Raw genomic sequence first — 5,117 nt, 5'->3', positions numbered from 1 at the left:
CAACTTTACAATGGTGTTAAATATTTTAAGTTTAGTTTGGTGGGTAAGATATCTGTTTTCTCATATCAGCTTTAGAGTTACAAAGGCATGTCTGGCTTTTGCTATTCTGGCTTGAATGTTTTCATGTGTTCCACCTGTCATACTTACAATGCTTCCAAGATATGTAATAGATCAGACCTCTTCTATGTCAGTCCCAGAAAGTGGTGTTGGTGTTTCTTTTGTGTTGATTCTGATAGTTTTATTTTTTCTTGGTGTTGATTTTCAACCCTACTAATTGTGCATAGGCCTAGCTTACATTTCTCTATGGCAGTGGATCTCAAACTTTCCAGAACCCTTTTTTACTGTAACCCTTTCAAGAATTTGATTTGTCTTGTGTACCCCCAAGTTTCAGCTCACTTAAAAATGTACACAATTAGACATAAAATACCAAAATGTCACATCACATTATTACGGAAAAATTGCTTAATTTCTTATGTTTAGGATATAATTATAAGATAAATCAATTAGATATAAATATTGTACATACATTTTAGTGTATAGTATATAGAGCAGTATAAACAAATCATTGTCTATGAAATTTTAATTTGTATTGACTTCGCTAGTGCTTTTTACGTAGCCTGTTGTAAACCAAGGCAAATATCTAGATGAGCTGATGTACCCCCAAAGACCTCTGAGTGCCCACAGGGTATGTGTATCCCTGGTTGAGAACCACTGCTCTATGGGTATGGGAAAGCAAGTTGATGTCATCTACAAAGTCAAGATCCTCTAATTTCTCTTCTTGGAGCATAAAGTACAATTAGGAATGACATATTACTTGCAATTGAACATTGCTTATGCTTTTTAAAAATTTATCTTTTAGCTTTATCTTACTGTTTGCTTTTAATATCTGTAATTAAATTTCCTGGTAATTTTTAAGTGACTTTTTTATTTAAAAAAAAAAAGCTTATCTCCATGGTTCTAGTGTTTCTCTAACAGAGTGCTAAGAAAGCACTTTAAAAAAATGAAGTAACTAAGAACATACAGTTTTCAATAGTCTTGGCAGTTTATAAAATATTCTCATTTTGTTTTTCTCTCTTTTTGTAATGAAATTATCCTCAATTTTTACAATGAGAAAGAAAGGCAACAAACTTAAAGCTAATAACAGGAATTAATATTTTTACATAGTGCAACTTAGGTTGTGGAACTCATAACCTCAATGCCATCTTGTGGCAAAAAGTTAATTATTAGGATTCACATGCGGATTAGATATTTATATGAACACTGGATTAAAATAAGGAGATATAATAAAGCATCATGCTTCAGAGCATAAACCCACCACTAACTAATAGAAGTTATGAAGATACCTCATATAAATTGTGCAATATGGGGTTTCTTGAACCTTCTCCTGAAGCATCTGCTACTGGTCAAATGTCCAAGAAGAATATTGGACTAGGTGGATCATCGATCTGATGCACAATGACAATTCCTATATCCACTGTGACAAAGTTCCTCCTCTGCCTTGGTGGGTCCTGCACTTATTGGCAGATTTGCTCTCCTCTCCTGAGGTTCATGGCAACCCTCAGTTTGATCACTTTTGCTAGTGGCTCAAACCTACCATTCACTCAGCTAACCTCATCACTGGCCAGCATGGGGAAAAGGAAGGTGAACAATCCCCGCAGTCTCTGCTGATTCAACTAGTGGGCCGGGGGACAGGCCAGGGACCTTCCCCTCTGGTGGGACCCACAGTCTAGGTCAACTCCTCCTGTATCCAAAAGGGAGTTGGGGGGATGGGGGGAACCTGGGCCTGCCCTCTACTCCGGGTTCACAGCTATGGATCACAGCTGTCTGCAGTGTTTCGTGTAACACCTGTGTGACAGCTACAACTCCCTGGGCTACTTCCCCATTGCCTCCTCCCAACACCTTCTGTATCCTCACCACAGGACCTTCCTCCTGATGCCAGATAGTGTTTGTACTCCTCGGTCCTCCAGCAGCAAACCCTCTCACTCTCAGCTCCTTGCGCACTACTCATAGTAAGTGAGGTCCTTTTTAAACCAGGTGCCCTGATTAGCCTGTCTGTCTTAATTGATTCTAGCAGCTTCTTAATTGGCTCCAGGTATCCTAATTAGCCTGTCTGCCTTAACTGGTTCCAGCATGTTCAGGAACTGCCCCTGTTATCTTACCAAGGGAAAAGGGACCTGCTTAACCTGGGGCTAATATATCTACCTTCTATCACTCTCCTGTAGCCCATATTCAAGCTCCTCATGAATATTTTGTTATGCTTTTGGTTACACTTTTCCCCTCACCTTTTTATTCATGCACTTCCTATCCATGGCCCCACAAAGTCATGGGACCTCCTGGTCAACCTCTTCCTGGCCCTGGCTAAAATGGCCATTTATAAAACCAGGGTGAGGACGTTGGCCTATGGAGTCTCCTGTGACTGTGGGGCCTAGTTCCGATCCTCCATCCATTCATGTATCTGGGCAGAGTTCCTCTGGGTGGTGTCCACTGACTCCCTTGATGCCTTTGAGGAGCAGTGGGCGCTGTCTGGGGTTCTCTGCTCGGTGTCCCCATCTGGTTCCCTTCGTCTGACCCTTTGACCACACTCCTGTCCCTGTTATTTCATTAGTTGTCCCCTGTACTCATTTGGTGTCCAGGTCCTGTGGATCCCCCTCTTAGGCTGGGGGCGGGGAGGATCCTTTAGCCCCTCCTACTTTCTAGATACCAATAGGATCACTCTCCTGAAGCGATCTGGCCTGACCCTGTCACACCACTAAGATCAAAGATAAAGCTGATATTTCTTAAATATATCATGGCACATTCTGCATGCTGATAATTTGGACCTGACTCTATTACAATATTTTTTCATGCTGAATTCGCATTGTTATCAGTGGACTACTGTGCCTAGAGGAATAGCAGGGTATGGCCTAAAGAATCGTATATAAGTAACTTATTGGCAGTGTAAATATCACATGGCTCAATTCACCAATTCTTTCTTAAAACAATCATACTGATTTTGCCACTGAAAACTTTTGAAAATGCTCCTGAGATTGTATTATACAATACTATATACCATCAGAAATGTGACACTTTACAGTACTTTTGTTTTCCTCCAAATAGACAGCCAGAGTCTGATATCCGTTACAATGGTACAAACCCAGTGTAACTCCACTGACATAAGAATCTGATCCTCAGGGCTGGCCTTACCATGAGGCAAACTGAGGCAGCCACCTCAGATGCCAGACTGTGGGAGGGTGCCACTAGGATCCAGAGTGTAAAAAATTGTGTCTGGTGCTGGTGCATATGTATTCTCTCTGTTCTAGATGCACAGAGATGGTGGAGTGCTGTGTTGGAGGAAGGAAGGCACAAGAGACATAACAGGCAGGCAGGAGAAAAAGTGAGAGGGAATAACATAAAGCAGCAGGAGCTTCAGGGAGAAAGAGAAGGAGGAGGAGCCTCTTATGTACCTCTCTAGCACCCCCAGGAGCCTGGTCTGATTAACACCAGCTTCTCAGGGTACTTCCTGTTTCCTGCTGCTTCCCTGAACCCACTTGAGGAGAACAGGCAGTCAACTGAAGTAGTAGGAGCCAATTAGGCCTTTAAGACACTGGTATCTTTCCTCACTCAGGCCCTGCTACCAGCCTGCTTATTTGTCCCCTTCAACTGAGTGTTGAGAGCCACTATAGCTGGCAAAGAACAGTAGTCATGAGTGAAAGAAGAAAAGGCCCCTATGGAGCAGCATTCAGAAAAAGAAAGAAAGCAAAGGAAACTTTTCTATCTAAGCAGAAAGGAGCTCACCTGAGATACATAGACACAAATGTTCACTGTGAGCCTTCCGGCCCCAGTGAGGATGTGAGTGGTGATGAGATGCCTGATCTTCCAGTTAGTCAGAGTGCAGGTGACCTGGTAGCTAATGCAGCGTCCATATTTCCATCTCAAATGGATGTAACTATGCACATTCCTGAAGAAAAGTGTGGATCAGAGAAGAGTATGGTGGAGGCACAAGAAACAGCTGCTGCTGAGTTAAGTTCCTTAAGTCTAAAGATGATCCAGGACTGTGGATCCACTTGAACAGTAGTCTGAGGGAATTCCTTGTACTGCATGGACCAAAGCAAGTGAAAAACTTCATGTTCCCCAAAGACAATGAAAATAGAAGTTTCCATCCAACACATTACTGGCATGAAAGCCCCAATGGTGACAAAGTGGAGAGGCCGTGGCTTATGTACTCAAAACCCCAGAACTCTGCATATTATTTTTGTTGCAAACTCTTCCAGTCTAATGTTCCAGCCACATTGGGTTCTACAGAAACAAAGGACTGGAAAAATCTAGCTAGATATCTGGCATAGCATGAGAAGGCAGCAAATCACCAGAGAGCATTCCATAGGTGGAAAGAGATTGAGATGAGACTAAGGTTAAAGGCCACCATAGATGTTCAGCATCAAGAGAAGATTGCATCAGAGTCTCTTTACTGGCAAAATGTTCTGAAAAGGCTCATTGCCATTGGGAGAATGCTTGCTACCCAAAACCTAGCACGGTGTGGCACTTCAGATCAGCTGTATGACCCAAACAATGGAAACTTCCTTAAAATTGCAGAGCTGATGGCTGGATTTGATGCTGTACTCCAGGAGCATCTAAGAAGAGTCACCGCCCAAGAAATGTACACACACCACTACCTTGGAAAAATAATTCAAAATGAGATCATAATGTTACTGGCAACAAAAGTCAAACAGAAGATGGTGGCAGATTTGAAGTCAGCAACCTATTACTCTGTTATTCTGGACTGCACACCTGACATCAGCCATACGGAACAAATGACTTTAATGGTGTGTTTTGTAACAACAACAGAATCTAGAGAAAATGTCCCTGCAATGGTGACTGTCAGAGAGCATTTTCTAGAATATATTGACATTGATGATACTACAGGAGTTGGTATGACAAATGTGCTTCTTAAAAAGCTGGATGATACGGGAATTGTGATAGCTGACATGAGAGGTCAGGGCTACAATAATGGTGCCAACATGAGAGGAAATCACAGAGGACTGCAGACATGGATCCGAGAGTTAAAACCTCGAGCTTTTTTTGTCCCGTGCAGTTCTCATTCATTGAACTTGGTGGTCAGTGATGTAGCATCAGCTTCTAGT

This window comes from Dermochelys coriacea, chromosome 1 (genome assembly GCF_009764565.3).
Source record: "Dermochelys coriacea isolate rDerCor1 chromosome 1, rDerCor1.pri.v4, whole genome shotgun sequence".
Lineage (NCBI taxonomy): Eukaryota > Metazoa > Chordata > Testudines > Dermochelyidae > Dermochelys > Dermochelys coriacea.
Note: the sequence above shows the minus strand (reverse complement) of the source record.